The 13,147-nt window shown below is 34.5% G+C and overlaps 1 pseudogene; it reads right to left on the bottom strand.

Annotated features, from left to right (window-relative positions):
- Positions 1–5,988: 5,988 nt before the first annotated feature.
- LOC105741473 overlaps positions 5,989–13,147 on the bottom strand; it is a 71,563-nt pseudogene continuing 64,404 nt past the window's right edge.

Raw genomic sequence — 13,147 nt, 5'->3', positions numbered from 1 at the left:
TCTTCAATTTATGGCTTTATAAGTTATATCCTTATAAAGCCACCAGAATTTGAAAATATGGTAAAGCAAATTTATGTTCAAGTCTCCTGAACATCATAGCTTAGTGCATTGCCATATATTTTCTGATGCTCTTATGATCTGGGGGCTCATTGGAGATGTGGCACTTGCCGCTTCCCCACATTGTGAGAGCAACACAGTATAAATTTTCAGGGCCTGATGAGAAAACTCAAAATTGGAAATCTGGATTCTAATGAAAATCTGTAAAGGTGAACAATTATGAGTTGAATTGTGGTAAGAGAAATAGTACCTGGATACACATATTTGTGTGTCTGTCTTCATTTCTCCATATAATATATACATGCATATTATTTCCATTTCCATAGATATAGATGATACTCTAATGTATAGACAGATTCTCTGTTTCTATTTCTCTGGGGGGCTATCTTTTTTTTTTTTTTTTGGCAGAACCAGGGATTGAACTCAGGCCCTTGTGCTTGCCAGGGAAGCGCTTATTCCACTTAGCCATTTCCCCAGCCCATGGGCAGGGGCTATCTAGAATAGAGTATTTAACTTCAACTGTACTTTAAGCAAAGGATATTTTGAAAATGTAGTATTTTCATACAGATTTGCATAAAACTATAACATGAAAAAGTCAAATAAGGTAAAGAATAAGAAATAGCAAGGACAAAGACTTTGCTGTGTCAGATAAAATCATTTTTAAATGATTTCTCACAATAGTGAGTACAAGTGAAGGATACTAAATAAAGAATACCACAATCAAGTTGATAATTTAGAAAGGAATACAGTGATCTAAGTTGAAACTTGGAAAACTATTTTTTTCTTAATTAATATAATATTTGAAATTTTCACTGTGCAGAAAATAATTTAAGGAGGATATTTACATTCCAATATAATTTCATTTATGAACACTGAAATTTGAAATTATAAGATATCCGTATTTTACTAATCAAAAGTGTCTCGACTGTTTTCATTTATTGAAACACTAAACACCCTGTTTTAGTTTCACTGTATAAAAATAAGCATTTTGCTGAAAATCAGTTGTCAGATCTTAACCTTCTGACTTCTGGGCTTTATCTAAGACACAAATTAAAGCAAAAAAAAAACTATTATAGAAGACAACTTATCCAAAGAAATGCATAAAAGTAGGTGGAAGGTATGTAGATTTAAAATGATAGGTATTACTTTTTTAATTTACTGCTAAATGATTTTTTGCATTGTACTGTATGTTTTTTGTTTGTTTATTTGTTTATTTATTTTTGGTATTTTAGGGAAGGGTCTACAGGTTGTTCAGGGTTTCACTACTAGATCAAACTCATAGTGATAAGCCTGTTTACAAACTCTCAAGAGCTGAGATTACAGGCAAGTGCCATCACACCCAGTCTCAGTTGCTGTCTCAGCACACCCCAGGAGTGGGGCTTGCATGGCAGGCCCAGGTGTCAAGCCCCAGTTCTTATTCCTGGTTGCAGGTGCTTTAATCCACTGAGCTATTTGGCCAGCCCAGTATTGTATGTTCTGTATTAGCTTTATAGTTTATTTTATGTAGAAGGTAAAGGCAGTGATACTTGTAATAGGGTTGGTGTGTTAATTGGATTTTCACTGCTATTAAAAATTCTTTAAGATGAATCAGCTTACAGGAGAAATGATTCATACTGGCTCATGGTTTAGAGGTTTCAGTCCAAAGTCTAGTTCTTGTGCTGAAGCAATATACCATGGTAAGGGGCATGTGTTGAAGGGAATTGTATACCTCTTGATGACTAGAAGCAAAGAGAAAAGGCAAGACCAGCATCCCACTGTGCTCCTATAAGATATATTTCTGATAAACTAATTTCCTTACAGTGAATGTCATCTCTTAAATTTTCTACTGATTTTCAATAATGCTACAGTCTGCAAGCAAATCTTCAGCATATAAGACTTGTAGGGACAGTTAAGATAAAAACCATAACAATTATTTACGTAAAAAGTACAATAGGAAAAATAGATCAAGAAACATACTAAAATTTTAGGAAACTACAGATCATTTAATGATTGAATTATGATCTTTAATTGATGCTAAGTCATAAACTAAAACTCATAAAGGCATGAGTAAATAATATGTAAAAAGTCAACAGTATGTATAAAGATTCCTGTGGGATTGCAAAGGTAGTGGAGTCCGTCATGTACCATAGAGAAATGTGTTCTAGAGAGTATATGGGAAATCATGAGTATGCTTTTGTGACTGTGCATCTATGTATGACATGGAACTTAGCTTTTATTTTTACTCATAATTAAATCCAAAACTTAACATAAGAATGTTACATTCCTGAATGCTTAAGCAGAAATGATATTTATGCTAAAAACATGGTTAAACATAACTTAGTAAGTCACCAATATGTTGTTATAAATATATTGTAATAAACATTTATGGAGGTGTTCTTATAAGTTTAGTATTTGTCCTCATAAAAATGATAAAAGTAAAGCACATAATACTGACTTTAGCAAGTTTGCATACTACTTATTAGAATCCTGAAAACTTAATTCAAAATGTGAAAACTTTAAATTGAAACAAGTTAAATAAATGAAATTCAGGTAGGTGTAAGGAAGAGACAGGAATGATGTTTCACATTAGGACAATACAAGGAAGCAGAAATCCTTTAATAGTAGAGGTAAATGTAAGTACACTGCTGTGCTTTGGATATGGTTTCACAATGACTCCTAAACCCTGGGAATGGTTTTGGGCAGTAGCAAGGACCATTAAGAGGTGGGTGTTAGGGAAAGGGCCTTCGGTCAGTGGGCACCATGGTTACTGATGAGACTGTAGGACCCTGCTTTCTCCTTCTGTGTTTCTGTTCTCAGATACAGTCTCTCCTCTTGCTCGTGCTCCTGACACAATGAGATACAGATAAACAGAATCTCACTAGAGGACATGTGCTTGAAACCTAAAGAAAGTTCAGTTAAGTAAACCTCTTTGGTTTATAAAGTTAGCGGCCTCTTGTATTCCATTATAAATACAGATAAAGGACTAACATAAATATCAATACAATGGAAATATACACTGATATAATATACATTCTTAAAATACCATTTATGCATTATTTCACCCATGTTGATATAAATTTATCTTTTCATACTAGGCAGAACATAAGAATCCCCAGCCCCTGCACCTGCTTGCAGGCGCTTTAATCCACAGAGCTATTTAGCCAGCACTTCTCTTTATTCTTTTACCTTTAAGATATTATTTTGGTGAAGAAATGCCTTTACTTCTGAAGCAATTCTATCTAGTTTTTGTATCATAAAGATGTGATTTTTCCACATAATTATGTCAGTACATACTTCAAAGCCTACAATATATTTCAATTCTATGGGTTTTATAATTGCTTTCAATTTTAAGTAGCTTGAGGCCAATTAAGTGGACAGTTATTATAATTTTAATTTTTCAATTAACCTCTTGTAAACTGTAAATGTCTAAATTTTCTTTTAGCATGACTGATGATAGGTCAATGTGAGCTAATTCTACCTCATGTTTCAGGCAAAAACACATAAAATATGTATTGAAAAATATATACTTCAAAGGTAACTAGTATTAAATTCTGATCATTTTTTATTTTACATTAGTTCCTATTTTACCCACTATGGTAATATGAGAAAACAGTACAATAATCTAGATGAAAAATTTGGACATAAATCTTTATAATACAGCCTCATCTTCATTCTGGTGGAATATGCAGTTGCAGTATAACTGGAGCAAGCGAATAGTCTTTTTGAGTTTCAACGGCTCACCCATCACTTTATGAATGCATAGTAATGGTTTCTTGTATGGACAACTTGGACATTGATGTGTATTAAATCATAGTCATCTCCTTTTTCTATGTATTTGGTACAGTCTCACTGCACAGCTCATACTCATAGTGATCCTTCTGTCTCTGCCTCCCTGTAGCTGGGCTTAAAGGCCTGTGCCACCACTCTGGGCCTCAGTGTCACCACTCTGGGCCTCAGTGGCTGCTCAGCGAGCCTGCGTGCAGGGCTGGCGCAGCTGGCATGGCATGTGGTGCCATCATTTCCTTTTTTTATGAATTTAGGGAATGGCATTTGGGTTCCTTACGTTTGTTAAAGTGAAGACATGGTACATTTTCTCATTATGTATCTGTGATATATAATTACTGTGGGTACTTTTACATATACATCCCATGTTGCCTCTTTTATTTACTCTTCCATTCTTCTCCATCCAGTCTCCTTTATCCCTAGATGTCTTTTCTGGTCCTATAGTCTACCTTCCTAGTCTCTTTCTTAGCAGCTATTTTTATTTTGCTCTTCATATTATTTATACTTTTTTTAAACAGGGGGAAATGATACAAAACTTCAGAACAAAATGATAGGGAATGAACATTGGTTGTTCTATTTTATATTGCTGGGTTTGTCATGTAGGAAGAAACAAGTATTTAGCCCTCTATTCCTGATTCATCCCACTTCTCATTGCCAGGCCTCTATTGGCCAGGACTGCCTTTGCTACTCCAGGATTTCTGGTTACAAATGAAGTTTAGGAATGTTTCTTCTAGATCTGTGAGTATGCTGATGGTATTGTCATCTAAATTGTATTAAATCTATATTGCATTTCTTGAGTATAGCCATTTTCACAATGTTGGTCTTCTAACCATGAGCAAGGTATATCATTCCATTTTCTGAAATTCTTGTCAATCTCTGTTTTCAGAGTACTGTAATTTTCACTGTATAGAACTTTTACCTCCTTTGTTAGATTAATTCTCAAATATTTCTTATTTGGGGGATGCTAGATGAAGAGCGTTATTTCAATAAGTTCTCTCTCAGTTATTTTGTGTGTGTGTGTGTACAGGAATGCTATTGATTTGGGGGTGTTAACTTTATATCCTGCTGTGCTACAAGATTTGTTGGTTTATTGTAGGTGTTTCTTAGTAGAGCTTTTAGTTCTTCTATTGAGAGTATCATGTGATCTTTGAATAACAATAATTTAACTTCATCCATTCTAATTCCTATCCCTTTTATTTCTCTTTTTCTTTTCTAATTATCTGGCTAATGTTTCCAGAGCTCTATTGAACAAGGGGAATTAGAATTGACATCCTTTTGTTGTACCTAGTTTTTAAGAGAAGGCTTTAAATTTTTGTCCACTCAGAATGATGTTGGATGTTGGTTTGTCATAAATGGCTTTATCAGAATGAAGTAAAGTTCATCTATTCCTGTTTTCTGTAGAGTTTTATCATGAATGAGTGTTGGACTTTTCCAAAAGCTTTCCTTGCTACTATTGAGATGATCATGTCGGGTTTTTTTTTTTTTTTTTTTTTTTTTTTTTTTTTTTTTTTTTGTGGGTTTTTTTTTTTTTTTTTTTTTTTTTTTTTTTTTTTTGTATCTGCTGATACAGGGTATTGTATTTATAGATTTTCATATATTGAGCCATCTCTGAAGCCCTGGGATGAATCCCACATGGTCATGGTGTATAATCTTCCTGTTGATTTGCTGTATTTTATTTGATAGTATTTTATTGAGTATTTTTTCATCTATGTTCATGTGATTGGCCTGTAGTTCTCTTCTTTTGGTTGGCGGTTTCTCTGGTCTGGATGCCAGTGTAATCCGTGCCTCCAGTAATGAGTTAGAATTGCTTCTTTTTCAATTTCATGGAATAATTTGAGGAACAGGGGGACTAAATCTTCCTGAAGTTTCTTGTAGAATTCGGCTGTGAATCTGTGAAGACATGGACTTATCTTTGAATCTATTCCATGCATTCTACTTATTTCCTATATTTTTTTTGTTCAAGGTTTCCATTGTTTTTCTATGCTCCTCTTTTTAAAAAAAATCTTTGTCATCTTTAGGTATCCTTAGCAATCCTTTCATTGATTTTAATTTTTATTTTTGTCCTGGGCTTTCACATTTGTTGATTTTATTCGCAATCTCTTTTTCAGTACAATTTACAACCTCATCCCCACCCCAGCCTGATTATACAAGCGCGACACGGAGGAAGGTTCAGGAATAAATACATGGAAAGGCAAGCGTGACCCTGGGAGCATGCAGGGGCTGGAGCTGGGGAGCTGGAGGCAGTGGGACAGGGCGCGGCTCTGAGTCCTGCTTGAGGATGCGCGTGATCTCCATATAGTTGAACTTGCCCTTCTTGTCGATGGGGACCTGTCAGTACAGCTCATCAACTTCCTCGTCCGTGAAGTGGTCGCCCATGGTGGTGAGCAGCTCGTGCAGGTAGTCGTCCTGGATGGTGCCAGTGGCCTCCTTCTCAAAGCAGGAAAGGCGTTCCCGATGACGTCCTCGGGGTCCACGCTGTTGAGCTCTGCCCAACCATGGTGAGGAATATGGTGAAATTTATGCGGCCTGGTGCCCTGTTCATCATGGAGTCCAGGTAGGCGTCTGTGGGGTTCTTCCCCAGCAAGGCCAGCAGGTCGTGCAGGTCCTCCTTGTAGGACAAGTGGTTAAAACAGATACAAGGCCCTAACTGTAGTAGTATATTTAGGAATAATAATAATTTCAAGCAAAGTTTAGAAATTGACAATCTTTTGTACCTATTGGTTTTATACTTTGGACAGCAAGATCAGTCTATAATTATATAACAGAACAAATCATAAATTAAGTGTTTGTATGCAAAGTGTTTTCCTTTGTTGTAGTGGATTTTCCCAGTGTTCCAATGTCCAGGCCAATTGCCAGGTTTCAGGTGTGTCACTTCTTGTAGGGCGAGGGGCCAGGCACCTGGATTCCTCCAGCCTAATTAGTTTCTCTATACCCTGAGCATTTTTTGCTGGCTGCTGGTCCCTTCGTGCAGGGAACCAGCTGGCTACCTCGATTCTTCTGGCCAAGCTAGTCACCCAGAGTTTCAGCCCCTCCGTTCTGGCCAGTGCTCACACAATGTACGAGTATAGATGCTTTTTATTATTTTAAGATTTTAAAGTGAGAAAACTTTATGATTTACGTGTAAAATACTACATTAAGAGTATTTTAATGGTCATAAGACAGTTTCTCCCAATTATACTTATACTAAGACCTTAGTTTTGAGATGATAAGATGATCTGCCATCTTGAAAATTAGAATAGAAAATAAATGGTAAAATTTTAAAGCTTTTTTTACATCTATATCTCTTGACACAGAAATTTGTAAAACAATCTGAGGCAACATAGCTCTTCTCTTTTTCTGTATTAAAATGAACACCAAATAAAAAGAATGATTTGATTCATTTGGTGGCAAATCATCATAACATTTACTGATAATGTTGATATCATCTTAATAAGTACAAATCGAGGCTGGGAAGATGGCTCAGTAGAATAAGCACTCCCTGGCAAGTGTAAGGGTCTGAGTTCAATCCCTGGTTCTGCCAAAAAAAAAAAAAAAAAAAAGTACAAATCATAAAGACAATTTATTCCAAAGGAAAATTTCTTACTAAATAAAGTCCATTTCTCATCCTTAATAAGTATTAACCTACATCAAAATAATATTTAATAAGCGTATAAGAAATTCATTGTACTTTTCATTTCACTGAAATTCTATGAATTCTTTTCATTTCACTGAATACATTTCATCATTTTACAAGTTACAAAGGCAAAATATTAAATTTTTAAGTTTAGTTTTATTCATAGATCTTTAAATTCAAAATTATTAATAGAAAGAAATCATAAAAAAGCAAAACTATATCAAATAATGCCATAGTCACAATGCCTAAAATAATGATACAATATTTAAAAGTAAATGGAGGGCTGGGGAGATAGCTCAGTGGCCTAGGTACCTGCCTGGCGAGCTCAAGGACCCAGGCTCTATCTCTGGTACTGCTTGTCCTGTGTGATCTCCAGGCCCCATGCTGTGCTGGCCATGGAAACTAGGCATGATGGTTCATGCCTGTTATCCCAGCACTGGGGAGGCTGAGACAGGAGGATCACTATGAGTCTGAGCTACGTAATGAGGCCTTGTACCAAATAAATAAATAAAATTCTAAAAAAAGTAAATGGAGAGTAAAGTTATATTAAATACAATATTAAATAATACAACCTTTCTAATTTAAATATAAGTACGTTTTTTTCCAAAAAGTGAATATTTCTAATTTTTACATTAATTCATCAATGTGTATTTATTAGAAAAATATAGGCATTCCTAAGAGGATAGATCTTTTTTTTTTTAAACTCTACAGTTTTTTTGTTGGGAAATACTGCAGATCACACACTTGAAAATAATTCATATAAAAAGTGCTTGCTTTTGTTTGTATCAGAAAATCCATTTAAATTCCAAAAAGACAGCTTCAAGGAGTCCTAAGTAATCTAGTTTGCAAATCAAAGTTTGACAGCATATTTTTTAAGAAAGACAAAGACTACTTTGAAACTTTTCATTCCTTCTCAAAATAAACTTTTTAATTGTTCTAAGTATTTTAAAGCATTGGATAATGTTTGAATTTTGAATCAGGTTGAATAAAATAAGTGACAACAAAGTAACTGCTACTTTATACCTTGAATATCTGTGGAAAAATGTTTTTTTTTTTTTTTTTTTCAAGTGCCATCTTATATCTCTCTATCTATCATTAGAAATAATTTCACTTCTCTTTGTGTACTCAAAATCACTAATAACTGACACATTTTATTGTTCAGTAGGTAAAGTATTGGTTACCACAACATTGATGATCTTCATAGTGGTCAAAAATCTGTTCACTTCTGTTTCTTTTTCTTCTCTGTACCAGGGATTGAACTCTCAACCTTGCACTTGCCAGGCAGAGGCTTACACCACTAAGCTATCTCCTGCCCCAAAATCTGTTTACTTATTGTTCTTTATTCAGCTCTTGTGATGTGTCCACAATGATGGGCATTTGGCTCTGGTTCTGGCATACACATCTTACCTTTGCATCATACTGTTTATTGCATGTAAAATATCACTAATATTGAACAAAGTGTGATGGATATGATGGAAAGATATGCCTGTTAATTATTGAAATTATGTTAAAAATTAACAAAGATAGATGGTTTTTAATCCCATAATATAATTGAAATAATTACTAGATGGTAAGATTCTTACTTATATTGCTTTTTTAAATTCGTCTGAATAAGTAGAACACAGTTTGATCTTAGTTTATGTGACTGCAAAACCATTTTAATTTCTAGTTGAAATCAATATGTCCCCTTCTGAAATTTTATTATCTTTATTTCTATGGCTGTAAGTCTTGTAAGATTCAGTATTTTAAATGTTAAAAGATTTTTGCAGAATCCTGTTGTTAAAGGTAATAGGATCGGTGCTGTATGTACTAGGCACGGGAGTAATCTACTTTCCTAACCAAATGAATATCTATGTAATATTCTGAAATTGCTGATTAGAACACACTTTTGAAAGAATCCATTCATTCTTTCCTCACCATCTGCCTGCATCAACCAAAGAACTATTGTAGCCATTTAACAGGTCTGTAGACTACCACAGTCTTTTTTTTTTTTTTTTTTTTTTTTTTTTGTCTTTTTCAGAACTGGGGATTGAACTCAGGCCCTTGTGCTTGCCAGGCAAGCGCTTACTCTGCTGAGTTATCTCCCTGGCCCCATAACTGTCTTTACAGTTAGTTCTCATGAAGAAATTCAGCATTCAAACAGTGCATGTCAGTGAATGTGGAACACTTTAGGACTTTAGTGATTTTTAAGTTAACATTTTTGCTATTTTGTAAATTATCTGGCTGGTCATCATGGAACTTCTAGTAATGTAGTTCGTTTAATCCACGTAGCAATAGGACATAAAAGACTTTTATTTTTCTTTTGTCATTAGTAAAACCCACTTTACATTTGTTACATAATTTCAGTATATTAGAACTATTATTTTTATTCTATCCTAATTATAATTATTCAAATTGAGATTTCAATGTTAAGTACTGTTGTAATTTAAATAAATTCAAGAATAAATTTCAAATGTCAATATCCTCAATATGAAATAAAGGAATCATAAACACCATTTGTGAACATCTGATCAATTATAAAGAAGACTGAATTTTTACTATTGTTCTTATATTATTTTGAATATATATATATATATATATGCATAAGTTGTCTTTTTCTTTTTATCTTTCTCTTAATGAAATATATGATTTCATTTTTTTAAAAAATGTATTTAGTAAAAGGTCCACAGGGCCTCAACACAAAGATCAGTCTCATACCGATTCTCCTGTTTTCATCCTCCCAAGTGCTGGGATTACAGGCACACACCACCATGCCCAGTCTCAATCACTGTCTCAGTGTGACCCATGGGTGGGGCCAACACGACACACCGGGGATCGAATACCAGTCCCTATGCCTTTGTAAGCAGGCACTTTAGTCCACTCAGCTATCTAGCCAGCGATTCTTAATGAAATATAGAGTATATTAAATTTATGTCATCACATTATGTCATATTATTTATACTAGAAAGTATAAAGAAGTCCTCAAGAACTTTAGCTCCTTTTTTGTGATGGACTTATTCTAGGCTTATAGCTTTGGTTTATAGGCAGGAGAGTTACATGATACTAGGAATAATCATGAGCTTTATGACTTTATTTTGACAATAAATAAGTTTTAAATAAATCTCTCATAGTGTCATTGGGACAAGCGCTGACTAAAATAAAAGTTTAAGCTTGATTGAACTGAATAACACACAGAGATATAGTCAAAAATTATCTGTGTGTAAATAAAGATGGCTCTACATGTTGCTAACATTTTAATGTATGGACTAATGCAAATTTCCCTGTCTAATGGTGGGTGGGCTTTATTTCATCTCAAAGGACAAAGAAGTAAAAGATTCTTCTGCCTGACTGTTTAATTTGGCACATTAACCTTTCCCAGGCTTCAGGATTGTACTAGGACATCAACACTTCCTGAATCTCAGATCTTCTCATCTTCAGATTGGAATTCATATGATCAGCTTTCCTGGTTCTCAGGCCTTCGTATTCCTAATGAAACTACACATTAGTTGTTGCTGTGAGCTGAAGAACTTGGATCTTCTGAGCCTTCATACACACAAGTGGTTATTTATACACATCCTCTTGGTTCATTTTTTTTAGCGGGGAGAAATAATATAGTATTACATTGAAATATATTCCCTCTGAAGAATATACAAAATACCTTAAAAACTACACTGAAAGGTCAACATGCATTCTATATTTTCCAATTAAGACTCCAAGTTGTTTGCTGGAGATAAACTTATACTTTCAAAGCAATATTATATGTTCCTTAGTAAATTTTGATCATGACTCTTATTAACTTTCCTACTTTATTTAATTTTCCATCAGGTAAAGTATACCTGCTTATTTACACCACTAACTGCAAGAATATAGTTTAAGTGTTCAAGAATTTTCAAATTCAAGTATTTGATTATATATTAGAAAGAAGGAAATAAATGAAAAAAAGAAATAAATTTGAAACTTTTTTTTCTATTTTAGGGAAGGGTCTACGGGGGTTCAGGATCTCACTACTAGATCGGATTCATAGTTATCTGCCTGTTTACAGCCTCCCAAGAACTGGGATTATAGGAGTGCGCTACCACGCCCAGTCTCAATTGCTGTCTCAGTGTGCCCCGGGGATGTGGCTGGCACTGCAGGCCTGGGAATGGAAGCCCCTTAAAAGTGTTTTAAATGACCACTTTATCAGCAGTAATAAAATCTAACTAAAACATCTCCATAAAAAATTAACATTACTGGAGTTTTCTAATAGAATAAATATTTATTTATAATTACTTACATTTTCATGTGTACTTATTGCTCTAGAAGTAGGACAAGGAGGGTGAAGCAATAAACAAGACTTTCATCTCCACCACAACAGTGCAATTATAAGGGGATCAGATAGAAAGTTTGTCAGAGATGTCACAATTTTTTGACTGAATAAATTGGTTCTTTTTATTGAGCACACTATTCCTTCGAGTATTCATCAACAAAGAAAGACAGTGCTCCTTTTTGGGATTTTTCTACTTAACATTTATAACGTCATATTTCCTGTCAACTGACAAGAGATTCCAACAGAAATTGTTTTGTCACTCAAATTCATGAAATTTCTACAACTTTAGCTAACGTATTGCCAGAGGGTTGTACAGCAAAAAAAAGCCCTTTCGGGTAAATTGCAAATGTGTAACAACAGTCACTGACAAATACATTCTATGCCTTAATGGGAACACTCATTAAAACTTTATTTCATATGTTTTCTTTTCATGAAATTATCTTGATCATTTCATTCTACTGTTAATGTTATATTTTGGACACGATTCACAAAAACTGATATTCAAACAAATGAATGTTAAGATACTAATATGTTTAATGACAATGAAAATAATCATTATATAATTTATGCGTTATATAATTAGATATTTATACAATTAATTTAATCAGTGCCATCATGAAAACTGAGTGAAGTAATATCTGAAATATTTCCACCTTTGTTAAAGTCAATGTAATTGAAGTTCAAAATAGGGACAGAAAACATAATAGATTCATTCTCTCCTCTGATATTTGTCTCTATTTAAAGGACTTCTTTCTGAGTGTTACTGGTAGTAAAGTGTGTGTTAAATCAAATTTGACTTAGCATTTTGCCATTAATGCATGATACCAAACTTTTCCCTTGTCTCAGTTCATTTTTTTAAAAAATATATTTAGTACAGAGTCCACAAGTTTTCACTATGTAGATCAGGCTGGCATGGCACACTGGGGATAGAACCCCAGCCACTGTGCTCTCCTAAGTAGGCGCTTTAGTCCACTGAGCTATCTGGTTGGCCTTTAAGCAGCCCTTCCCTTACATATGTAGAGAGTTTCCCTGAGTTGTACACCAGTAGTTGGCTTGTTGGACGACGGTGTATGAGTATTTCACTTTGTTGAACACCAGTAAATTATTGTGCACAGTGACTGTATCATCCTAATTCTTCCAGTAGTTGACATTATAAGCACTTAGTATTTTGATCTCTTTTCTTTTCTTTTTTTTTTTTCTTCCTTTTTTTTTCTTGGATAAGGTCTATAGGATCTATAGGGTTTCACAACACAAGTCAGACTCATAGTGATTCTCCTGTTTTCAGTCTCCCAAGTGCTGGGATTACAGGCTTGTGCAACCACACCCACTCTCAATCACTGTCTCATTGTGCCCTGGGGGCAGGGCTGCCACCACACACAGGGGCTTGAACCGGGGCCTCTGCACCCTCCCTAAGCAGGCACTTCAGTCCA

The sequence above is a fragment of the Octodon degus genome, unplaced genomic scaffold, assembly GCF_000260255.1.
Source record: "Octodon degus isolate 3935 unplaced genomic scaffold, OctDeg1.0 scaffold00013, whole genome shotgun sequence".
Classification (NCBI taxonomy): Eukaryota; Metazoa; Chordata; class Mammalia; order Rodentia; family Octodontidae; genus Octodon; species Octodon degus.
Note: the sequence above shows the minus strand (reverse complement) of the source record. Positions and strands in the feature narration are given on the sequence as shown.